Raw genomic sequence first — 27,859 nt, 5'->3', positions numbered from 1 at the left:
GGGTAAACAAAATAAAGACAAACTTCTAGTGAATCAAGGTTACATGTATATGTCTTCTAGTTGCTGTTAAAAGCAATCATACTGCCAATCATACAATTGTTAAGAATGTTAAATAAATCATAGAGATGAAGAAAAGATAGACATAGCTAATTTATCAAAGATTTATGGCTTCAACAATACATTATACCTAGAAGTTACAATATCCATTATACAACTTAATTGTAGCAATTTTCAATAAGTGGCATTCTAGTGCAGGAGCACCCTAGGTCCCGGCTAGGTCCAATAGGTGAAAATTGACATTTTGTCTTCAATTGAAGTTTCTACATGGAATAAGGTCATTTTAGACCATTTCTATTCATTTTGGATCATTTGTGAAGTTTTTGTGTCATTAGGACAAAAATTGCAAAAGTTGTTTATTAGTTGTCAATGTTGTGTAAAAGTTGCATTTGTTTTAGTTATGGCCAGTTGGTGGTCGGTTGACTAGTTGGAAATGCTTGTAAAATCATAAATATGTAATGCTAACTTGAATTTGAGGGTTGGAGAAGGTTTTTCAATGAAAATGGAATCATTTTGGAGCAATCTTCCTTGTGTATCTTGGAATAACGCTGCTCTCTTGCATTGTACGGATTTTTATGTTTTGATAAAGTCCTTAAATTGATTGTGATTGATAGAAAAATGAACTAACTTTCATTTGCAATTGGTTTGGTGGTTTTTCATTGAGTTTTGTGAAACTTATAATCAAATTAGCTATTGCCACTTTCAGATTTTTCACTGTGAACAGCAAGAAAAATGCTTGGTATGGATTGTACGGTTCATTTAATGATCTGGAACTTATATGGATGGAAACATAATTTTAATTCAGATATTTTTTGTTCTTGCCAGTCCTAAAGAAAAGATTGTTTGAGTGATCTAATAAACCAATCTTCCTAACAGCCCTGTTCAGAAACTAGGGTTCCCAGCTAAGTTACCGGTTCGGGTTCGGAGACGCGAACCCAGTTCGTGGGTTCGGGAAAAAAAAAATTCTTTTTGGGTTAGTAGGTTGGGTTCATCTGTACAAGTATATATATATATATATATAAATAAAAATTATATTTATATATATGCAAAAATTTAAAGAAATATAAAAAATTACAAATCTAAATACATTTAATAGTATGCTACTTCATCATGGATCAAAGCCAAATACCAATTATCAAGGGCGGATTAGGATTTTTGGCCAAGCTTTGAGAACATTAATGATTTCACTCATTAATAGAGATCCCAAATAGAGACCTTAGGAGGACGACATCCTGGGTTGCTCCTAACTGAGAAATATTTCTCAATGGAGTGTTGGGTCAATCCAGGTAAGGTCCAACTGAGTATTGTATTTTTTTTTTTTATAGATACAATAAATCAGTTAACATTATTTGTTAAATATGTAGAATAACGTATAGCATTCTTTCTTGTATAATTGCACAAATAAATATATATGTTTAATTATCTTTCATATTGTTTGTATACTAACGTTTGTTTGCAGGACTTGAACGCCAAATAATCCAATCCCCAACTGGGAACATTACAGTTACCGGTTCGGGTTCGGGATCGGGTTCGGAGACGCGAACCCGGTTCGTGGGTTCGGGAAAAAAATAAAATTCCTTTTGGGTTAGTAGGTTGGGTTCGTCTGTACAAGTATATATATATATATATATAAATAAAAATAATATATATATATATATATATATATATATTATATGCAAAAATTTAAAGAAATATAAAAAATTACAAATCTAAATACATTTAATAGTATGCTACTTCATCATGGATCAATGCCAAATACCAATTATCAAGGGCGGATTAGGATTTTTGGCCCCAAAAAGGAAAAAAAAAATAGTTTTTTAATATAAAAAAAGTCACTTTTTTGGTGACTTGACTGGCCCAGCCCGTGGGTTCGCTTGGGTCCGCGCCTGGGTTCACCCAAGGTTCCCCATTTTGACTGTGGGTTCGCCAAGGCGAACCCACAGTCAAAATGGCGAACCCTGGCCGGACCCAAGGCAAACCCAACGCGGACCCGGTTCGCGTTTGGGCCCCAAAACAGGGGAAGGCGAAGGCGAACCCACAGTCAAAATGGCGAACCCTGGCCGGACCCAAGGCAAACCCAACACGGACCCGGTTCGCGTTTGGGCCCCAAAACAGGGGAAGGCGAACCCACAGTCAAAATGGCGAACCCTGGCCGGACCCAAGGCAAACCCAACGCGGACCCGGTTCGCGTTTGGGCCCCAAAACAGGGGAACCCGGTAACTGAGGTTCCCAGTGACAAAAAAAAATCCATAAATCAACTTTCAACCTTTGGAAATTTGTGAAAATTAGTGGAAAGGACTGCATTGATATGGTATACAATACCTCCAAAGGATAGGGTTTGATTCATTCATTTTTCTGAGTTTTTAATGACTGTTATTTTCAGATTACGACATGGCAGTCTAAAAAACATGGTTGAGAAGGACTAAATTGCATTGCACCAAACCAAGAAGGGATTGGACCATTGTGGAATGTTGGTAGATGTGTTTGAACCTTGCCTAGGTCAAAACATTGCTTGCATACCGTTTTGGAGTCATTTGGAGACAATAGATCAAAGTTGTCATTAAGCCTAAATGCCCATTAGGCCTAGTTCCAGTCGGGACAGTCAAAATTTGGCCCAATCGGTCCAAAGCAACAGTACCTCATTTGCAATTATGTGTTGTAAGAGCCCAAAGGGTATCTAAATCTGTGTTTACATTTTGGTTATCAACCCTATATCAAAATTTATGAAGAATCAGTCCTATTAGGAGGGCTACAAGGCCTAGTGAAGGTTTGCGAAGAAAGTGTGTACTATGATGCCCCAAATGCTCTTCTAACTTGTTGATTGAGAATTTGACATCATTTCTACCCCTGCTCTGCATCAAATTGGTATCAGAGTTAGAAGACCCTGAGAGTGCAAGGTATGCACCAGGACAAGAGAGTTGTGAGAGAAAGTTTGTTGCAGGTATGAAAGAGAGTCGGTGACTTGTATCCTCCAATAGTGATGACACTAGGTAGGTGTGCAGATTTCTTCCACTGAGAGGAAGTGGATAGAAGAGGTCTTGGAGAGTGCATCTTCCAGAATCCTATTGGGTAGAGGATAGTTGTGTGTGTGAAGGTATTGGGCTATCAAAAGAATGGAAATGTTGAGGAGACTAGTCTGTGGAGACTTCAGCGTAAGGAGTTGCCAAGCAAGCAACAAGCGATTAGAAGAGAAAGGAGTAAGATGAAGAGGAAAGATGAGAAGGTAACAGAAATAAACATTCAACAAGAGATAACAAAGATAAGACAAGATTTGGAACAAATGAAAAATATTCAAGAAAGAATGGATCTTGAGATGCAACAGTGTCTTGAGAAAGAAAACCAGGCAAATGGTTGGCATTGGCCAATAAGAAAAAAGGTAAAGTGGGCCATCCAGAAGATCATTCAGAAGAGAAGGCAAGAGAGGACAGCATAACCAAACCTTGGCAAGTCTTTGTTGATGGTGGAAGAACCTAGGCCATCTGAGGGAGAGGGAAAATGTGAAGATAGTGAGTGCATTGAAATTGGAAATGTTATTTCTAACAATATTGTGAGTATGTGTTTACAGGTGCAGCAAATACAAATGATGATGGAAAAGAGTATAAAGAACAAAGAGAAGTGAACACAGTGTATGCAGATTGTTATGCAGAATATGGTGAAGAAGATGTTACAAAAACAACGGAGGTAACGGTTATATTTTCTGATTTCATGGATGATGGATATGCTGCCAAATTGTATTCGAATGATGAAGATGAAGACAAGGCAACCAAAAATTTTCAGTTTGCTGTTTCAATTGCACAATTGAATAGTCAAGTTATAGTTGTTGGAGACATGTTGAAAGAGGAACTCAAAAGTGTAGATAAGGGTCGGCTTACTCCTTTTGGCAAGTCGCAGCACCTTTCCCAAGACTTAGACAGACCTAAAGTCAAAATGAGACAATTCTTGGATTGCTTCCGGAATGAGGATGTACAAGGCAGTTTGGGAAGCTTAGCATAGAGCAATAAATTGGTGCACATGTTGAACGTTCAAGATGACACTTTGACAACACCAGACATGAAGATCTCAAGCATGGTTCCCTTGTTGCATATCTCTATTCAAGTGGAACTTGAATCTTTTTCCCTTGGGAGTATGATGCAGGGGCACCCTAGGTCCAAGCTAGGACCAATAGGTGAAAATTGACATTTTGTCTTCAATTGATGTTTCTACATGGAGTAAGATCATTTTAGACTATTTCTATTCATTTTGGGTCATTTCTGAAGTTTTCGTGTCATTAGAACAAAAATTGCAAAAGTTGTTTATTAGTTGTCAATGTTGTCATATAAAAGTTGCAAAAGTTGCATTTGTTTTAGTTATGGGCAGTTGGTGGTCGGTTGAGTACTTGGAAATGCTTGTAAAATCATAAATATGTAATGCTAACTCAAATTTGGGAGTTGGAGAAGGTTTTTGAATGAAAATGGAATCATTTTGGAGCAAACTTCCTTGTGTTTTCCTGAAATAACGCTACTCTTTTGCACTGTACGGATTTTTATTTTCTGATAAAGTCCTTTAATTGATTGTGATTGATAGAGGAATGAACTAATTTTCATTTGCAATTTGTTAGGTGGTTTCTCATTGAGTTTTGTGAAAGTTATGATCAAATTAGCGATTGCCACTTTCAGATTTTCACTGTGAAACAGCAAGAAAATTGCTTGGTATAGATTGTACGGTTCATTTAATGATCTGAAACTTATATGGATGGAAATATAATTTTATTTTAGATATTTTTTGTTGTTACCAGTCCTAAAGAAAAGATTGTTTGAGTGGTCTAATAAACGAATCTTCCAACAGCACTGTTCAGAAACTAGGGTTCCCAATCAGCAAGAAAACTCCATAAATCAACTTTCCACCGTTGGAAATTTGTGAAAATTGGTGGAAAGGACCATATTGATATGGTATTCAATACCTCCAAAGGATAGGGTTTGATTCATTCATTTTTGTGAGTTTTTAATGACTATTATTTTCAGATTACAACATGGCAGTCTGAAAACCATAGTTGAGAAGGACTAAATTGCATTGCACCAAACCAAGAAGGGATTGGACCATTGTGGAATGTTAACATTGCTTGCATACCCTTTTGGAGTCATTTGGAGAAAAGAGATCAAAGTTGTCATTAAACCTAAATGCCAATTAAGCCTAGTTCCAGCTGGGATAGTCAAAATCTGGCTGTCATAATCCCTCTCTGGACATTGGATTAAATAAATACGATAATTAAAACATTTATTAATTAACATTTAATAATATTGGAAAATCGTCTCATTTATGAGACTTCACGATTTTCCTCTAATATATAATTATTAATGTTTATTATTATTTGTTATGATTATTATTTATTATTATTGTTATATCTGATTATTATTTATTATTATTTATATAATAACTATCAAACAATTATAATGCAATAAGGCACCGGTCATCAAAGATATGTTAAGGAGGAAATAATCATTACTGATATTAATTAAGATTAATAAATTAGCAATTCGACTAAAGCAACACTAAATTAATATTATATGGTCGACTTATAATATTGATGGTCAACTTCATCAGAATATTAATATAGTAGTGATAATAGAGGTGGCAAACAAATAAGGAAAAAGAGTCTAAATTTCATTGATAACTAAATATGTAAAGACCAATATTTTCCACTGACGACCTTACCAGATCTAGATTAATATTTGACACAATGTATTGAAAGTTCATTAGTGGAAGTAAGCGGCAATTGAGAAAATTATCGATAACAAAACATATAGTGCATTTGTTTCATGAAATACCTTCATGCCATCGAATAAATTCCTTTTACTAACTTGGACTGCTCATTCTAAGCAATTGCCTTTGGCTTGTATCACTTGCTTAAATACTCGATTACACTTGAAAGACAAAACATCCTTATTGGTAATTTAATTCATTGAGATTTAAGTAGTAACAATTCACTTTGGACGAGCATATAGAGTCACGATTTAGAGAGTAGCAACCATCAATCATTATCGTTAACAAGGATCAATATACATATAACCATAGCAAGACGACGGTATATAAAATATACAACAAGACATGTATTTGTGGATATTTTGAAGAGGTATAATGACATTGCCTAGAGAGTGTGAACTCATGAATTTCGATGGGAACCTTGTTTAGCATTAATAAATTGATATAATCAAAGACCAATTCCTTAGTAGTAATCACTTCACTTGGAAAAGGTGCGTCTATTATAAAATGATGCGTCTTTCTACATTGACACCAATGTATAAATAACATTGGAAGATCGAGGGAGAAAAGGGAAGCATCATAACTAAATATGTGGGACTCATCAGCGAACCGAAGGAAGAGATTATTACCATACCACGTCAAGGAGAGGATCAAAAATCACAATCTGTGGTAATGATCGGTAAGGTGTATCTCAGCTAATGACTACCTGCAGATTACATAATGATAATATTATGAAGAACAATTAAACCATAATCAGGGACACTGCGTTAATAAATATATCAGAAAATACTGCCAATTAATTATGCCAGTAATAATTAAGAAATCAGATTAACTAAAGTACTTTTGCATTGGTAATACTTGGAAAAGTAAAATAATAAACAGTCTGATCCTTTCTCTTGGTGGTATGCATGAGGATGGGCTTCATATGAATTCTTAATATATGAGTCCGAGAATGTCTTTAGGCAGAATTCAATAACAATATTAATATGGACAGCAAACAGTGGTAGACCAGATCTGACATGTGTCAGATCTGTCTGCCATTACTAGCCATAATATATATATTAATGATTAATAAGCAATGGCAGTATTAAGGATTTATACAAAAGGTAATAAGCAAATACATAATAATTGCTAATATAAATATATATATATATAAAGATGCTTGATCAAAAGAAATAATAATATAAGATCAATAAGAATTAGAAAGAACTCTTAGTAAATAGTCAATAAGAGGAATAATAAGATTAATTGTCTAATGAGGATCGTCTAATGAGGAAAATACATAAGTACTTGTTAATAACTAATAGATTGAAGAATCTCATTGTCTGACTTTATGTTTAGTCTCTCAATCAACCAATATTAGTATATTGAGATAGATTAATTATGTTAATCAGGTAGGGGACATTACAAATTAATTAGTAAATTAATAAATATTTATTAAATCACCAAAACAAAGTATTTATTAATTAATTGATAATAATAAGTATTTATTAAAATTAATAAATGCGTAAATGATTTATAAATCAAAAATAGGATTAATTATTTAGTATGGTAAGATAGCTAGTACTTGATAGACTACAGAAAAGGTAGAACGTCCTAGGTTGGATTCTTGTTAAGATAGTTTTGTCTTTTAATCGATTTAGTGAAGTTATAAATATATTGGAAATCGATTAATTACGGTGAAAACTGTCTTGAACCAAGTAGGGGACATTACAAATGGTATCAGAGCTATGATCTTGCCATCCTGTAGGGTAAGATTGAATCAACGAATTATTCTAGTCAATAAACAGAGGCAAATACCATGACCGATAAGCAACGAGGGTTCCATCTTGTAAGATGAATTTAAAATATATTATTATCAGCCAAATAGATATTGAATGGGTATGACTTCAGAGTAATTCAAATTAGAATAGTGGATAACTAGGCATATCCATGTGGCATTTAAAATACTTAATATATATATATATATAATAATGACAAAGAAAAATAAATAAAAAAATAAAAAATAATAACAAATAAGCTGGCATTTAAATTGAGAATAAATTAATCATAAATTCCATATGGACCATTAGTGAGAAAATGGGGTAGAGCAATGAGGTCAGCAGATGTTAGGCCTCTGTCAGGTACATCACCCGCTATGGCAACTGTAGGTCTGCCATTAGTGAGGCCGAGGGGGAGTAAACCACTTTTGGGCCTGATAAGCGCTACGAGCGTCTCGTTGCGTCTAAATCCTTTGATCTCACTGAGGAAGTGAATATGGAGAAGGCTAATGTATACACAAACATTTATTGAAATTACAAATCAGTACTGAATTGTATTATTAATGTGATTTTAAGATCACAAGTATTAATCCCATAAAGAAACCATGGATTAATTATTTAGTGATGAATGGATAAATTGCATACCAAACCCAGTAAGATACAAGGGAATAGGGTCATGGGATAGCAGGAACTAGGCCTCTGTCAGGTAGGCAACCCACTGTGGATGACCGAAAATCTGCCACAAGTTGGGCCAAGGGGGGATGTACCGCTCTTGGGCCTGATAAGCGCTACGGGCATCCTATTGCACCTACTTCTCCTTGGTCTCACTAGGGAATGAGTATGGAATTATCTCATTGATAACAGTATAATCTTATAGAAATTGACTAATAATAGATGTATACTTCACATTCAACACTAGTGTGGGAGAGAGATAGAGCAATGAGGTCAGCAGAAACTAGGCCTCTGTCAGGTAGGCAACCCGCTATGGATGACTCAAAGTCTGCCATCAGTTGGGCCAAGGGGGAGTGTACCGCTCTTGGGCCTGATAAGTGCTACGGGCATCTCGTTGTGTCTGAATCTTTTCTCTTTCATTAATGGCGAATAGGGAGTTAAGCATAGTCCATTTAATTAATAATTGAGGTAAGTATCCAAACATTGTGCTATCTATCCTCTTTGTCGATATGGCTAATCAAACTCATTATATTTACTCCATTTGAAATTCTTAAATACTCTACCTGAGATCACAAACTAGATTGAGTGTTTATGTTTTTGCATCAAGCTGGTGTTGATTTGTGTTTCTACTCATAACAAGAAGGAAATTTCACAATGTGTGTATTCACGTGTATACTCCGTGTTTGCATATATGTATGCTTCGTGTTTTCCATGTGTATGCTTTGTGCCTTCCACGTGTATGCTTCGTGTTTCTCATGTATATACTCTGTGTTGTTTAACTCATGTTGGTAGTAGACTTAGTTGAGGAAATTAAAATAAACATTTGCTTGAGGACAAGCAAATTCGGGAAGGGCGGACTGTCATAACCCCTCTTTGGACATTGGATTAAATAAATACGATAATTAAAACATTTATTAATTAACATTTAATAATATTGGAAAATCGTCTCATTTATGAGACTTCACGATTTTCTTCTAATATATAATTATTAATGTTTATTATTATTTGTTATGATTATTATTTATTATTATTTATATAATAACTATCAACCAATTATAATGCAATAAGGCAGAGGTCATCAAAGATACGTTAAGGAGGAAATAATCATTAATGATATTAATTAAGATTAATAAATTAGTAATTTGAATAAAGCAACACTAAATTAATATTATATGGTCGACTTATAATATTGATGGTCAACTTCATCAGAATATTAATATAGTAGTGATAATAGAGGTGGCAAACAAATATGGAAAAAGAGTCTAAATTTCATTGATAACCAAATACGTAAAGACCAATATTTTCCACTGACGACCTTACCAGATCTAGATTAATATTTGACACATAATGTATTGAAAGTTCATTAGTGGAAGTAAGCGGCAATTGAGAAAATTATCGATAACAAAACATATAGTGCATTTGTTTCATGAAATACCTTCATGCCATCGAATAAATTCCTTTTACTAACTTGGACCGCTCATTCTAAGCAATTGCCTTTGGCTTGTATCACTTGCTTAAATACCCGATTACACTTGAAAGACAAAACATCCTTATTGGTAATTTAATTCATTGAGATTTAAGTAGTAACAATTCACTTTGGATTAGCATATAGAGTCACGATTTAGAGAGTAGCAACCATCAATCATTATCGTTAACAAGGATCAATATACATATAACCATAGCAAGACAACAGTATATAGAATATACACCAAGACATGTATTTGTGGATATTTTGAAGAGGTATAATGGCATTGCCTAGAGAGTGTGAACTCATGAATTCCGATGGCAACCTTGTTTAGCATTAATAAATTGATATAATCAAAGACCGATTCGTTAGTAGTAATCACTTCACTTGGAAAAGGTGCGTCTATTATAAAATGATGCGTCTTTCTACATTGACACCAACGTATAAATAACATTGGAAGATCGAGGGAGAAAAGGGAAGCATCATAACTAAATATCTGGGACTCATCAGCGAACCGAAGGGATTACCATACCACATCAAGGAGAGGATCAAAAATCACAATCTGTGGTAATGATCGCTAAGGTGTATCTCAGCTAATGACTCCATGCAGATTACATAATGATAATATTATGAAGAACAATTAAACCATAATCAGGGACACTGCGTTAATAAATATATCAGAAAATACTGCCAATTAATTATGCCAGTAATAATTAAGAAATCAGATTAACTAAAGTACTTTTGCATTGGTAATACTTGGAAAAGTAAAATAATAAACAGTCTGATCCTTTCTCTTGGTGGTATGCATGAGGATGGGCTTCATATGAATTCTTAATATATGAGTCCGAGAATGTCTTTAGGCAGAATTCAATAGCAATATTAATATGGACAGCAAACAGTGGTAGACCAGATCTGACACATGTCAGATCTGTCTGCCATTACTAGCCACAATATATATATTAATGATTAATAAGCAATGGTAGTATTAAGGATTTATACAAAAGGTAATAAGCAAATACATAATAATTGCTAATATAAATATATATATATATATATAAAGATGCTTGATCAAAAGAAATAATAATATAAGATCAATAAGAATTAGAAAGAACTCTTAGTAAATAGTCAATAAGAGGAATAATAAGATTAATTGTCTAATGAGGATCGTCTAATGAGGAAAATACATAAGTACTTGTTAATAACTAATAAATTGAAGAATATCATTGTCTGACTTTATGTTTAGTCTCTCAATCAACCAATATTAGTATATTGAGATAGATTAATTATGTTAATCAGGTAGGGGACATTACAAATTAATTAGTAAATTAATAAATATTTATTAAATCACCAAAACAAAGTATTTATTAATTAATTGATAATAATAAGTATTTATTAAAATTAATAAATGCGTAAATGATTTATAAATCAAAAATAGGATTAATTATTTAGTATGGTAAGATAGCTAGTACTTGATAGACTACAGAAAAGGTAGAACGTCCTAGGTTGGATTCTTGTTAAGATAGTTTTGTCTCTTAATCGATTTAGTTAAGTTATAAATATATTGGAAATCGATTAATTACGGTTAAAATTGTCTTGAACCAACTAGGGGACATTACACTGGCCCAATCGGTCCAGAGCAACCCTACCTCATTTGGAAGTATACATAGTAAGAGCCAAATGGGTATCTAAATCTGTGTTTACATTTTGTTTATCAACCCTATATCAAAATTTATGAAGAATCAGTCCTATTAGGAGGGCTACAAGGCCTAGTGAAGGTTTGTGAAGAAAGTGTGTAGTGTGATGCCCCAAATGCTCTTCTAACTTGTTGATTGAGAGTTTGACATCATTTATAACCCTGCTCTGCATCACATTCATCATTCATGACAAAATTAGTCTCAAGAATTTAGGACTTCAACCAAATACATTCTATCTATAAGACTAATGTTAACAAAGAAACTATGCAAACCCTTAATAGAATCAAATACATGAATATAGTTAACTCTTGACTAGGAATATTTAAGAAATAATTATCAGCTACTCTAATTCATAATTGCAAAACATTTAGCATTGGATCATCAAGTAGGACTACCACTTATAACAATTAATCATGTTATTGTAAATCATAAAACGCAATGCCCTCATATCTATAGGCCTCCATTGAAGCTAGGTCTTAAGTTACACTTAAATCACTTTATAACTCATGTCTCATGGCCAGGCGACTTGTTTAGGTGTTTTTGTGAGGTTTAACTGCTGTTGTGAATTATTGAGGTTGACCAAACCTATGTGCAGGCTATTCTAGACAATCATCAACATGGCATGAGACTTCTAAGGCAAACCACTTGGAGTTTAGGGGACTTCCCTTGCTGGATAGGTATATTAACATCTATGAAAGGGTCAACAACATATTTGAGGTGTCTTTGAGCATATTTGGATGTGATTTGGGGTGTCGTACACATCACAGAGGAGGCTGCTAGTGATATTGCAGACTTGGGGTAAGCTAAGAAAAGAAAATCAAACCAGTTTATTATCATTGCAGCTAATTGTTAAGGCATTGGAGGTGGCTTATGGAGGTGATTCATCAGTTTGGCTTCCTGGTGAGTGTTGATTGGGTGTTTGAAGGAATGCTGGGCAAGTTATTCATGTTCCATGTCCTGTAGCAGCTGATTTATGGGTTCTAGTTGGTGCTGGTTATGTCTGATGTTATTTGCAGACCTAAAAACTGTCAATCCTCATCATTTTTAAAGGCAAACAACAGTGCTGGGTTAGTCTTCGATGTTTGGTGACAGTTTAGAGTTGTATTTGATGGATTTTATGCCCAAAAATGTGCCATTCAGTGCCAAGTATGACTGATAATGTTATTATAGACCTGTTCCTGACTTCAATGCAACATGGGACCATTCTGGAGTTTGCTGAGTGCGTAAATTGCTAATCTGAGTTTTATAAGAGGTTTAATGCATGTTTGGAAGAGGAGTTGGGTGGTTCTTGGCTGCTTTGACCTTGTAAAGGTGAAAAGCAGACCTGCTACAGTCATCATATTTAGTTTTGAGACCTACAACAGTCAACATTGTCACCATTTCAAGGTACCTTTCCATCAGGTGTGTTATATGTTCCATTCTCTCATGTATTGACAACTTGTGAATGATTTTCTAGCAATATTTTTGTAACAGCAGTTGATAGAATGATCTCTTCATATTAAATTTTGTAATGGCAGTGAATCATCAATTGCAAGCTTATGATATTAGTTTATTGTAAAAAATAAAAAAAATAAAAAGTTAGGGTGTGGTTGCTTCAGAAATTGCACCTACATCTGCTTCTTTGTCTCGTAGGCTGGGGGATTGTGATGACCCCTACTTGGAAGCTGTCATACAGCATTGAATGCATTACCAAATGTCATTATGCTTACTACTACTATTCCTTCATATTATAAATCATAACCCTCTATATTATGATTTAACCTGGTTACTACCTGCTGATGGTGAAATCATTCTACTACTTTTTCGGTCAACACAAAATAGAATACTAAGTATCCTATCCTCTCTTGAATAAGGAAATTCCTAATGCTGCTCTGGATGATCAAAGGGGCTAACCTCAAGGTAACAACTGTTAAGTCTTCACGTCTTAGGATATCTCAGCGGTTGATGTGTTTTGCTGGTAACACAAGGGGACTTACGAATGCAACAAGTTGGCCTGCATCTGACGATGCCTTGGATCTCAAGCTAGGAAAAAAACAATAAAAGGGATAGGGTTTAGAGGGATTATGATAATCCCTAGGGCAGTATATATACTGAACATCTATATGCATATGTATGGCTTGGTTGACTAAGTTCAACCAAGAAGAGACGGATCTGGCCGGTCCCCTCTGAGGACTTGGATGATGGGATGCATCACCCAAGGCAAGGAATGGACATAGGGTCTTCCTTGGTTACACCCAAGACAGGAGTCGAATTCACCTTCGACTTCCTGGAGAGCTTGGAACCAAGATGGGTTCCAAGAAGACGAGCTTCACGGCCGCCTAAGGACATGCTTTCGTATGGCATTCGTATCTTTTTTATTAGATAAAAATTATGATTATGTTAATTAAGTGTTTTAAAGTTAGATTGCAATTTAGATTAGTTATATATTTATATGTCTGTTGTATTCTAACACACTATTTTGCAGGACAGTGATCTCTAACTAGTAGGGACATTACATAACAGTTGGTGCTACGGATAGACAAATTTCACACAACTAACCCCTGCTCAACCAGAGATATACTAACAACTCCACAAGGATAGTGCAAGCTCCAAGGAATAAGAGGATTTTTAGACTAAGGGCATTCAACTAGGCACCCAATTTTGATGCAGCCTGAGTCAAATACCTATAGTTGAACTAAGCACAATAAAAGGGTTTAAACTTTAGACTAACCATGCACAGGGGCTTACAATCAGCAAGCCTCCGATGGTATGAACCTGAAATCAAATCAGATACCCTCAATCTTCACCATCAAAACCACTAAACTCTAACTAGCTAATCAAATGATAAGAAATCCAGCAAACAAATTAGGACAAAACAACAAAACACCATACTTCAATGTTCCATTTATTTGTTCTAACTGCCATTACAACAATTTCATTCCAGCAGTCCTATTTTATTCTACTTATAATCTATAAACTGTATCTAATTATTCTAACCTCTAAAATTCTAACTAATAAAATCTAGCCCCTTACAATGAGAAAGGCCTTGTCTTTTATAGATTTTAAAATTTGACTTAGTGGCCAGGATTGATTTCATCCAACGGCTGCAATCTGCCTTCTAGAAGCTTGGCAGCTTAAACCCATACCTAGTAACTTCCATAACTTCCCAGCTGCCACTTTCACCCACTTTCTCAGCTACTTGCAACTGTTTGACATCAATTTTGTAGATTAAATAGCTGGGAATAACTAAATGTGTCCCTTTTGTTTTAGATGCATTAATGGGGGCCCACCAGTAGTTATTTTACATTAAAGCAATTCAGTTTTTTTTTACAAATAAACTGATTTTTTGGAATTTCCAACTATGCGGTCTGATTTTGCCTTTCTTGTAGCATCACTTTGAGCTCTGTTGATACCTTCCAAAGATTCGGAATGGCATCATTTTGGTCTCGATTCTCTGGCACGCTCGTCACTGCTCCATGATCATCATTCTGATCCTGCGTGTTATAAGCTTCCTCTTCTCGCTTGAACACGATCATGTCTTCGTTTGTGCTTCTAGTAGCATCAATCTGCAAACAATTGATTTAGTATGAATTAATTCCCACAGATTAAATAGTTATATCAAGGATTATTGATTATGCCCACTTTATTTTTCGGAGCTTTCACAAGGCCGTTTAAAAAGACGGTTCTACTCGGAGTGCAAATTTTTACTCCCTTTCAAAACAAAACATTCAAACTTTACAAAACATCACTATTCAATCGCCTTGATCAACATCATATTTCTCGAGCTTTATTTATTTATTTTATATATATATATATATATAACATCTTTAAGTCCTAGCTCGCTGTTTTATCAGGCGTTGTTGGGCGAGTATAAGGCTCATTTCTTTTTAATGCCCAAGCTTACTCTACGAATTTTTCTTTATTAATACCTTTCGTCTTTTTGGCATATATTTTGGCTATGAAAAGAGTCTCAAAACACTTGCACTTTGCTTTGGTCAAACATGAGAATGATGCGATTTCCTTTTGACAATTTCAGCCTTTTCACGACAATATCAAGGGCCCTTGTCTTTCTTTTTTTTTTAAAAAGAAAATTGAATTTCTGTGATGTCCCCTTCTAGCTAGACATCACTATCTGGTAGATTAGCCTATCATTTTGACCCTTGTAGACTAATGAGTGTGGACAGAGGGTCTTTTGAGAGAGATGTGGTCAAAAGAGGTTCTTATCTTCTCCAATATTCAATATGTTCTGTTTTGATGTTCGTTTGGCTTCATTTGGGCCTCCAAAGCTATACTTACTATTTATAGTAAGTCAGAGGTTGATCGAGAAGGACCCTTTCTATTTTTAACAGAGCATCTGGTCATATGGTGATTAGTAGTGTTGACTCCCATTTCAAACGGTATAGCAAAATAATAAGTATTTTGGGATATATTAATATTTAATTGGCCTAAGTGATAATTATTTAATTAAAAGGTTATATTATTAAGTTATAACTTAACTCTCAGATACCGGTTCTTTCATAAAATGCCCAGGTCCTGGTCCTGGTTCATGCCCGGTCCTGGTCCCCAAGCCTGGTTCGACCTGGGTCCCACCCGAGTCCTGCCCAAGCGGCTGGGTTCCTTGTGGGTCCAAGGAACCCAACCGCCTGGCTAGGACCCGGGTGGGACCCAGGTCGAACCCAAGAGGACCTGGGTGAACCCAAGCCCGTGGGTTCCCAAAAACGGGGCCCACGGGTTAGAAAACAAATAAAAATCAGTTTTTTTAATCCTATTTTAACATCTAAACCCTAATCCGCCCCTTTATGATGCATTTCATGCATCAAAACATTCATTCAACTCATTCTACTTGCATTTTTGAAGATTTTTTCTCTACAGTCAAGTTTCTTAGTTTTTGCATTTTTCTTTGAAGGTGACGACTACGAAGGTGTGAGACACACATCAAAGGCGTAGGAATCACTGGAGAAGGAAGATTTAGCCATTAAAGGTAAGTGAATTTAAAATTTTTTCAAGGTTTTTTCAAATTTAAAAAAAAAAATTAAGTTTTTTTCAATTTATTTAAAGAAGTCTTGTATATTTTTTACACTTTGTATGCATAGTATGGGGTTATAATGCCAAAATTTTAATATTTTTTTTCAATAATGTTGTGCTTTCTCTTTTTATTTTAGGTGCATTATTCATATAATCATACATAAAGGCTGGAACTGGAAGTGCAAGTGCAAGCTCTAGTTCTATTGCAAATGTCCGAACTGAAAATAACCCCTTTAAAATCGATCAAGATTCACCACTTTGGCATTATACAACAATGATCAAGCGTCTGGTGGTGGGGGTTTTGTTTGGCAGTGTAACCGTTGTGGCACTGAGTATACTAGCTCATACTTTCGAGTGAAAGGCCACCTTTGTTTCATCCCTGGGCGTGGAATAAAATTTTGTAAGGGATCGGATGTCAGGGGGCTGTCAAAAGCTCTAGTTTTGGGATATATTAGAGAACAAGAGGAAGCTGATAGGAGAAGTAGCAAAGCAAAGACTAATCATCCTCTTGTCCATCCAAGCTCAACGTCTAAGAGGCCTTCTAGTACAATTGGCTCCAGAAGACCACCTGGTTCACATCCTTTCATTCAAAACTCACCAGTTGATGCAGTAGAGAATCAGAATGTTGTGGCTTCACGGAAAAGAGGTCCATTGGATTTTGCCTTAAAAAATGAACTGAGAGAGATTGCAGATTCCAAAATTGGATGTTGCCTTTATGGCAATGGGCTTCATTTCAACCTTGTTAGATCACCTTACTTTCGGGACATGGTGCATACTCTTTGCAATACAGGTACCTTCTGATTATGTTTGTCCAGGGTATGAAAAGGTGAGAACCACCTTATTGGCAAAAGAGAAAGCATTCGTAGAGTCACAGTTGAAGGTCATCAAAGATACATGGCAGGAAACAGGTGTGACCATTGTTTCTGATGGATGGAAAGATTGTATAAATAGGCCATTGATCAATGCTATAGCAGTGTGTCCTAAAGGGGCAATGTTTTTTAAAGCAGTGGATTGTGAGGGGCAAGTGAAAGATGCAAGTTTCATTGCCAATATCCTAATAGAATGCATTGACATGAAGGGGCCTCAAAATGCTGTCCAAGTTGTAAGGGACAATGCTAAAAATTGTAGGGCAGCAAGGACTATAGTGGAGGCTACATATGGTCACATCTTTTGGACACCATGCGCTGTCCACTCACTCAATTTAATCATGCAAAAGCTTGGCACACAAATTGATTGTGTGAAAAAACTGTATGCGGAGGGCGAGGAGATTCAAATGTTTGTGACTAATCATCATATGTCAAAAGCCATTTTTAGGTCCTTATCCTAGTTGGAGTTGTTGAAGGTAATTTATAATTACTAATTACTAATTTTATTTTTTAATTTTTTAGTTTTAAATTTATTTTTTATAGACTTATAGTTGATATATGATGTGTATTTTGTTATGTCATGTTAGGTTACTGAAACACGATTTGCATCTCACACGCTCGTCTTAAGACGACTTGTGAAGGTCTGAGTCACCTTGAGTTCTATGGTCATCAACACCTTGTGGAGTGTATGGAAGCAGTCCCACACGGAAAGAGCTCTAAAAGTAAGAGTATTGATCCTTAGTGAGAAATGGTGGGATGATGTGGAATATGTTTTGAATTTCACTGAGCCCATCATGTACATGATCAGGTATGCTGATACTAATCGTCCATGTTTGGGTGAGATTTATGATGGCATGGATTGCATGGTGGAAAAAATAAAAGAAGTAATAAATAGAAAAGAAAATGACCCAACGGAAACATTTTTCAAAGTTGTGCAGAAAATTGTTGTTGACCGTTGGAACAAGATGACCACCCCCTTACATCTCTTAGCATTTGCTTTGACGCCAAAATTTTATCATGCAAAGATGCTTGCAACACCAAGGAGGGTGCCACCATATAGAAATGCAGAGGTTGCTTCTGTCTATAGGGCTGCCTTTAAAAAGATATATCAAGATGAGGAGACAAGAAATATTGTCTTGAGGGAGTTTGGCCAATTTGTATCCGCAAAAAATCATGATGTTGGAGCTCTTAATGCTAGATATGGGATGGATGCTGATGAGTGGTGGTATGTACATGGTCAAGGCTCCATTTACTTGCAGCCTCTTGCAATTAAACTTAACTCCCAAGCATGTATCTTTTTTTTTTTTTATAGTTTTCCAATTCCATTTGATGCTATCATATTTTTATTTTATAATTTATAAATTTCTAATTATGTTTTAACTTTTAACAAGTTGCAATTTTTTCTTTAGCTGAGCGGAATTGGAGTACATACTCCTTCATCTACTCAATCAAACGTAATCGTTTGGGTGCAAAGAAAGCTGAGGATTTGGTCTACGTACACTCCAAACTTCGTTTGTTGTCACATAAGGACCCTGGATATAGTGAGGGTGTAACAAGGAATTGGGATCTAGCCCCTGAGTGTGCTGATTTAGATGCTACACTTGCATAACTTGCCCAAGTCTCTATAGATGAGGCAGCTATGGAATTTGAGAGAGACATTGGCATTCCATTCAATATTGGTTCAATTGATGCTGAATTTGAACCACTTGATGACCTTGGGCTTGGGTTCGATGCTTCAGATCAAGATGAATATGGAATTTAAATCCCATAGATACCTTGTAATTTGAATGTTTAACTTTATACTTTATTGTGTCATGACATTTTCACATTTTGAAACTTGAATCACTTGAAACTTGAAACTTGAATATTATCTTTTTTGCAAATTATGAATATGATATTACATTTAGGATATATGAATATCAAAATATTTATTGGCATTGGCATTGGCAATTATGGATTTATGATTTATGATTTATCTGTTATCATTTATGTATCATTGTATGGGAAAGTTACATTGTATGTTTCTTACTTGTATGTTTGAACTGTGAACATATATAATTTTGATGTTTGAACATATATATAATATATGACATACGTATATATATAATATATATATAAAATTAAAATATATATGTGTGTGTGTGTACGGACGAACCCGTAACCGTACCCAAGAAAAAAAAGATTTTGCCGAATCCGCAAATCCGAATCCGAACCCGAACCCGAACCCAAACCGGTAACTTAGACTTAACTTAATAACTGAGGGTCAAGTCATCATCAAAAGGGGGCCATTATTACAATTAAATATGGGGTCCAACATTAATGAGAAAATTAAAAAGTTTTCCTAAGTTCGATGCAATAATATTATAAATTGTTATTAAATGGCTTTTTGAGCAAAATCGAACTTCATGAAGAATATAAGGGCTTCTCAGGAGAAAATTGATTCATTATGTGATTACCATTTCTCTTGAATATTGTGAGCTTTGGAGTTTGTGGAGAGACAAGGGTTTCCTGCATATTTTCAAAGATTTAGACATTGGAGAACGTGCACACTTCATTGTCGGAGCTAACTGAGGTTGTATCAAACTTCATGAAGAATATAAGGGCTTTTCAAGAGAAAATTGATTCATTATGTGATTACCATTTCTCTTGAATACTATGAGCTTTGTGGAGAGACAAGGCTTTCCTGCATATTTTCAGAGATTTAGACATTGGAGAACGTGCACACTTCATTGTTGGAACTGATTGAGGTTGTGAAATACCAGCTGAGGATAGCTTGCAGGGTTGGCTTCATCCAGAAGTCAATATTGTGCAGATTAGGGATCATTTCGCAGAGTTTTCAATAATCTTCTTGAATCCGATTGAGGAAATACTTTTGATCAGCAAAGGAAGGATTAACAGTGACAAATCCGAAGCAGCCGTACTGCAGATTTCGAACATCTACAGCTGCAAAGTGGCGCCAAACCCCAGGAGGGTGATTTTGGTCTACAAGGCATCAAAAATTCTGCAATAAATTTTGAAGGGGGTGCTAAGGTTGGAGGAGCTTATATGCATCATTGGAAAGTCATTTTAGAGGGACCATTGGGTGTTCGATTCAATACATATCAAGTTGCTCATCAATTAATGTAGTTGCTTTTTGAATTCAGTAAATGCAAAGACTTCCATCAGTTGGTTCCATTCAATGTCTATGAAATTCTTGTTATTATAAATGCATTATTGTTGCAGTTTCATATGTATTTGAGCATTGTCAATACTTTGCATTCATCATATCTGAAAAATTCCAAAAAGGCAAATAAAAATCAGAAAATACAAAACCAAACAAAATCCCAAATACAAACAAAACGCATTAATATCAGCTCAAAGGACAAAGTGGTCTTACAATGGTATCAGAGCCAATATCCTGCCATCCTGTGATCAGTTTTGATGCAGTTGTCAGATGAGTGAAAGAGATATCAGATATTATAACAGGGAACAAAGAAGACAACAGTATCAAAATCCACAAGTGCCTGAAGTTGACACTTTTTCAGAGGTTCTAAGAGAAAGAGATAACGGTAAAGCAATGCAAACCATTGTTGAGAAAAACAAGGATGCAAGAATTGAAAGGAAGTTTGACACCATGCTTGACATGATGTCACGGTAATTAGGAAAAATGGAACAGCAATCAAACAATAATCAGCAAGCTAATCAGAATCAAAATCATCACAACAATACGGGAGAAAATAGTGGTGTTCGTGGGAATAGTAGCAACAATGATATCGAGGGTAACGGGAGGGATAGGACAGTCAATCAGCACGATGCATTCACAAGAGGATCAGCCTCTAGACCTCTCTTCCCTACCTTCACTCCACGAGAAGAACAACCACATGTTGCCCCTGTACCTTTTGGAGATGAAGCATGGTAGGCATACTTAGAATATACCACCTTACCTCCTGATTTGAGAGAACAATGGATCTTTGACCAATTCATGAATCAAAGGAGTAGGAGAAATGATGGAAGAAATGAACATCATGCTTCAGCACAAACATATTACCAACAAACTCTTGGTAAGATTACAATGCCATACTTTGATGGGAGTGATAAGTGTACAGCTAGGGCATGGGTACAAAAGCTAGATAACTATCTGTCATTGAGACCAATGCCTAAAGAGGATGCCATCAAATTTGCCACACTACATTAAGTGGGAACGGCTCACGAATGGTGGTACCATGGTTTGGTCACCCTTGGCCATAATCACATTACCACTTATGCAGAGTTTACTGACAAGCTGATAGAGGGATTTTATCGCAAAGATCCTGAGATGTATTTCAGAGAGTTGGCGCAGCTGAAACAGGTGGGTAACTTGGAGAGTTATATTGGTGAATTCCAAAGGCTCGCAGAGATGGTGCCTAGCATTTTAGAGAGGAGACTTGTCATATTATTCATGGACGGATTGTTGGAGCCTTTGACAGGTTGATTAAGGCATTTGATCGACCCACCTTGTTGGAAGCCATGAAAAAGGCACGCAGCGTGGAGCTTACAGCACCTCGAAGCAAGTTTCCACCTAAGTTCTCTACTTCCAACAAAGATAATAAATTTTCTCATAAGAGACCAGAAAGATCAGATTTCAAGAATAAATTTCCTATGGGCAAGAATCAAGAGAGTTTGAATGATTTGAGGAGGAAAAAGTTATGTTTTTGGTGTAAGGCACCCTATACACCCGAGCATGAGTGTCCCTTAAGGCCTAAAGCCAAGGCGAAGCAAATGGAATGGACTTATGAGTGTGATGACAATTCTGATTTTTCAGACCAGCAGACTGACCACGAGGATACAAAGTCAGAAAAGGCTTCAGAAGTGTCAAAAAATCAATCAGAAGGCAAAAGGACTACCATGTGCATTACTTCCTTACATCGTGAGGGCACTTTCAGGATGCGGGGAGTTTTAGCAGGGCAGTGGGTCATCGCCCTTTTTGATACAGGTGCAACGAACAACTTCATTGATGAGAAGTTGGTAACAAGGCATGGGATTAAGACACGAGTTTGAGGGAATGCATGTTAGAGTAGCTGATAGTTATGCATTCACTTGTAACAGAATGATCACCGATCTCCCTATGCACTTGAGCGATTATGAATTAAGGCTGATTTTTATGTAGTCAATATGGGAGACGTGGATGTGGTGCTTGGCATGACATGGATTAATGCTATTGAGGAGCTTACACTTAATTTGAAACATGTGTTGTCGGGTAATTATGTCATATTGTAATTAGAACATTACGCGTGTTAAGGGTCGGTGGTTACATGACGGTTGTCGGCAGTTGGTGTTAATGCATGATAGCTTCGGTAAGATAAATGATTGAATGAGAGATAAATGAAGTCTCTCATTCAATCATTTATCCTATCGATAAATTATGATGAAAACTTCAAGCTATTAATCCTTCATTTGATGACCATTCTTCATTCATATACGTTCAACTACTTAGTTCGATCAATGCTTGACTATCGATAATCATCCTATAGCATACCGATTAATATCGGTTTATATTCTAAGGTATGAATCCCGATTAATATTGGTTTGTCTTATTAACTGTGATCACCAATTATTAATCGGGCTAACCAATGTATTCCGATTTATATCGGTTAATATATTTAACAGTAAACAAAGATGAAGATCGAATTAACTAAACACCGATTGGTATCGGGTGGCAATTTAAATATGCACCAATTGATATTGGGTTAACATACACCGATTGGTATCGGGTGGCAAAGTAAATACACACCGATGGTTATCGAGATGTTAAGATAAGTATACACCGATGGGTATCGGTTTGTTAACATACACCGATTGTAATTACTGCGATAAGCCAAGGGGTACGATCTAGTAATGTCTTGATCGGTCATGTCTAAAAGACATGACCGGTCAAGGCATTGCTTGATCGTACCCAGCTTGCATATACATATCAATTGGCATTTGTGAGAAGGACATCGAAATCAATAACTGCTCCTCTCACCTGCCATACAAAAGAAGATAATCAGATTTATCATATAAAGAGATAATACATAGATCAAGAAAATATAAACTAGAATATATCTTGCATATTGAATTGAGAATTGAACATCATTTACAGTTGGCACCGGACAACCTACACCGACACCTATATATATGTACTTGGTTTCCTATTTCATTGTGAAGTTATTGTGGAACAAAGTGATGTTGTGAATGTACTGGCATTTGACATTAATGAATACATACATCTGAGTTCTTTTGTTTACTTGCATTGTTGTATGCTGTCATATTTACTACATTTAGGTACAATTATGCACTATTGAAACACACGCACAGAACCCTCGAGGGAAAACATCTGGCGCCGCTACCAAATTGAACTTGGAATGACGGGAACCCACTACATGGCACGACGATAATGGAGCATCAGCGAATGAGGGAACCAGCAACAATCCCGAGGAAGAGCCGACGGAGTAGTTCAAAGGGGAGGGAGCATTAACGAGGGATTTCACCTGCATTCTCCAGGCATCCATCGAAACTTACGTACGGAGGGAGCCCACGGCCGAGGACATCCCTGAGAGCGCAATGTGGAGTTCCCTTGGCATAAGTCCCGCCATAAATCGATTGATGAACAACTTGCCAAACTTCCTGGCACAACCGTTCCTTGCTCTGAACGTTGGCGACGACTGAAGAAACTTGCGGAAGAAAGCACAACTAGCAATGATGGCTCAGGTGCTTAGGGCCAAGTTTCCATACTAATAGAAACCACCAGGAAACGGTTGGGGGACTTGTCCCTGACATTGGAAGAGATTGCTAACAGGAGTACGGTAGAGCCGTACACACCATACAGAGGTGCCGAGACCAAGAGGGAAGAGGAGACAGAGGCCGAGAACAAAGAGGTGGAGGATACCAATGCGACCAAAAGTGTCGGTAGGACACAAGGTCACGATAGTAGAAGCAATCTGTTCGGTGCAAGCTCATCACACCTTGGTAGTCAAAGCAGCTTGGTGGGACCCAACGGACCAAATCTCGGTGGAGTACCTTCAGGAGGACCAGTGCCTGGAGGAGGAGTTCCTGGAGGGTCAAGTTCGAGTTCCGAACGGCAGATTGGGCCGCCGCCAAGGAACGTGATGGCAAATCAGCAAAAGTTGCCTAAGTTAACCGGAGACAGGAAAGAAGACCCCGTACGGCATTGTCGTACATGTGAGACAATCTAGTCAGCTAATGGCGTGGCCGACATGGCGAAATGGGTGGTGCAATTCCCCGCCACCCTACGAGGAGTAGCCATCGATTGGTATTCGGATGCTAATAAAACCAAGCTGACAACTTGGGATGAATTGCACAAAGCCTTCGAAACAGAGTTTTGACTCCTCAGAGACGATAATGAAATCGTCGCAGAAATCCTGAGCACCAAGCAAGGGAAAAGTGAGACCATCCGAGCATACAGTCGACGCCTGAAGGAATTGCTCGGAAGTATGGACAACCAGCCTGGCGATGGATTGAAGAAAAGGTGGTTTGTGGAGGGTTAAAGTCGTCACTCAGAAGGAAAATGAAAATTGTACCCCCCACATCCTACAAAGATGCCTATAACCGGGCAATGGACCTGGAGAGTGAAGGGAAGACATCCAAGAAAAAGAAAGATAGATCCTCTGAAGAGGACTCCTCCTCCGACAGAAGTAGCAGCGACGAGGGGTCGACTAAAAAGGTGCAAGCCCTTCAGAAGGATATGCATCGCATGATGAAGGAATTCAAAAGCATGAAGGGAAGCACAAGCAAAAATGAGGAAGTGTGGTGCACGGAATGTAAGGAGGAAGGTCACACAAAAGGCTCCTGTCCAAAAAAGGCCTTCTGCAATATTTGCCGAGTGTTGGGACACTCCACCAAAGAATGTCCCTACAACATGAAGACACGGGGAAACCAAGTGCTCATCACCCAGGAGCAGCCGTCAGCGACAGCAGGCACATCGCAGCCTCAAGCCAACACCACGGCATCATCTAGCGGTTACAGAGGTAAGCGAAGGGGAGGAAGAGGCAACAATAATAATAGCAATAACCGGAGTCGAATGCAATATGATGCCAAGGGACGACCGATGATTCAATGTCGGGCATGCAACCAATGGGGACACTTTGTGTGGGATTGCCAGAAAGAGGAGACACTGCGGCACTTGTGCAGATGGTGTGGTCCTCGAGACCACGATGAGACAAATTGCCCCAACCCAGAGGTTAATCTTCTCAATATTGAGAAGACTGGTGATAAAGAAGTACTAGCAATCACCCGTGCTCAGACCAAAAAAGCCACTTATCCTGACCCCCATACGGAGAAGGAGAGATTACAGGAAGCAAAAGCCAACATTGAGCGCAAGATGACGGTAGAACAACGGAACAATGCAAAGGTGGTGAGTACATCATCCCGTACTGAAGCCGAAAATAACATAATTGGGCAAGTCTTGCAGATGGAGGTGCCGATAAGGGTGAAGGACCTTCTAGACACAATGCCACAGCTGAGAACTGCCATTTTCAGTTCCGTACAAACCCGCGCACACGCACCTTCGGGTGTGACACAGGTGGAAGTTTCGGTCAGCCCCTCGGCTGACCCAATGTTGTTGGCCTTAAATAGTGGTCGGCATACTACGGTAGTGGAAATGGGAATCTTCGGGGCTATCCTCAAGGACACCGTCGTGGACGGAGGTTCGGGGGTGAATGTGTTGCCGGAGGATACATGGAAGAAGCTCGAGAAGCCAACACCATCGCCACCCACATTCAACTTGGTGGGAGAAAGGGGGGCGGAAGTACATCATTGACCTAAGGACCCAAGTTGTTGGCGAGGAGCTTGCATCATCCGACTCAGATTCAGAGGACTCAAACAGATGGGAGTGGGATTCCTATGAAGACAAAGACGAGAGGGAACCAAACGATGGAGGAGTGCTTGAACTCGAAGATTGCTCAGCAGATGGCATTTTCCCATTGAATGGACTCTTCCATTGGCAAATGGAAGATTATGAAGTGTTTCACCCTTCTTGTCACATGCTACAAATTGAGGACGAGCCAGGCGAGAAGGAGGAGTTCCCGCCAGAATACACGGAGTACAAGGAGGGAGACGCCAAAGTAAATGATGTTCAAGCATACGAATTTTCAAAGGATAGACCAATGCGGTATGAACAACCCACCATGAAGGAGACAAACTTAGGAGACACTGCCACCCCTCAAAATATCAGGGTAGGCGGCGATTGGAGCCCAGTGCTGAAGGCCGCAGCATTCAAAATCTTCATGGAATACAAGGACGTATTTGCTTGGTCCTACAAGGATCTGAAGGGGGTTCCGCCAGAATTGTGCGTTCATTGGATACCATTGGTCCCGGGAGCCCAACCGGTACGGAAGAGGCTGTACCGAATGAATAAGAACTATGCTACCAAGGTGAACGAAGAGATTGAACAGATGCTGGAGGTCGGCATCATATTTCGAGTGGAGACAAGTGAGAGGGTCTCGTTGATTGTTATCTCACTGAAGAAGGAGGCCAACCAGATCCGCATCTGCGTGGATTTTCGATGCCTCAACGCAGTCACCATCAAGGATCCGTTACCTATACCTTTCACTGACAGCATCCTGGAGGAGGTGGTTGGCCATGAAATGTACTCATTTCTGGACGGCTTTTCCGGATACAACCAGATTTCAATAGCTAAGGAGGACAAGTTGAAGACCACCTTTGTGGTGGAGGACGGAGTCTATGCATACAACCAGATGCTGTTCGGGTTGTGCAATGCTTCGAGCAACATTACAGAGGATAGTCCTTCACATCTTCGATAAGATGTCGGTGGGAAATTTTTAAGCCTTTTTGGATGACTAGTCGATTTTCAGTAGCAAAGATGCTCACTTGGTGGCGCTGAGAGAGTGCATGCAGACATGCCGAAGGGCCAGGCTTGCCTTGAATCCGCGGAAATGCAGATTTATGGTACCACAAGGAAAGTTGTTGGGCCATATCGTTTGTAAAGCTGGACTGAAAACTGATCCGGATAAGGTACAGGTAACTGTAGAAATGGAGTTGACCATTGATGTGACGAGAGTCAAGTCCTTCTTGGGATATATAGGATACTACCGGAAGTTCATCAAGAACTTTGCCCAACTTTCATTCCCACTGGACAAACTGACAAGAAAGGGCGAATCGTACATATGGGAATCGACACAGGGGGAAGCATTCGAGGAACTCAAGAGGAGACTCGTGGCAGCACCCATTCTGGCCTATCCAAACTGGGACCGAGAATTCCACGTACACGTGGATGCCTCGAATTATGCCATTGGGGCTACACTAGCACAAGAAGGGGGACATGGGTTGGATCATCCCATCTATTTTGCCAATCGGTTGATGTCGAAAGCCGAGAAGAACTACAATACCACTAAGAGGGAAGCGTTTGAAATGGTCTATGTCGTACAGAAATTTCGGCACTACTTGTTGGCGACACCCTTCACTTTCTATATCGATCACCAGGCGTTGATGTACCTCGTAAATAAACCCATTATCCAAGGCAGGATAAGCAGGTGGCTACTACTCCTTCAGGTTTTCACATTCACAATAATTGTACGGCCAGGCAAGAGCAATGTCATTGCTGATCAGTTGTCCCAAATTAGGTCGGGA

At 37.8% G+C, this 27,859-nt stretch overlaps 1 protein-coding gene across 3 annotated transcripts in view; it reads right to left on the bottom strand.

Moving 5' to 3' along the window:
- Positions 1 to 27,859, bottom strand: part of LOC131044746 (uncharacterized) — a 228,526-nt gene that overhangs the window by 43,368 nt on the left and 157,299 nt on the right. The window lies entirely within an intron of this gene.

Source organism: Cryptomeria japonica, chromosome 3 (assembly GCF_030272615.1).
Source record: "Cryptomeria japonica chromosome 3, Sugi_1.0, whole genome shotgun sequence".
NCBI lineage: Eukaryota > Viridiplantae > Streptophyta > Pinopsida > Cupressales > Cupressaceae > Cryptomeria > Cryptomeria japonica.
This window is presented reverse-complemented; position numbering and strand designations above follow the sequence as displayed.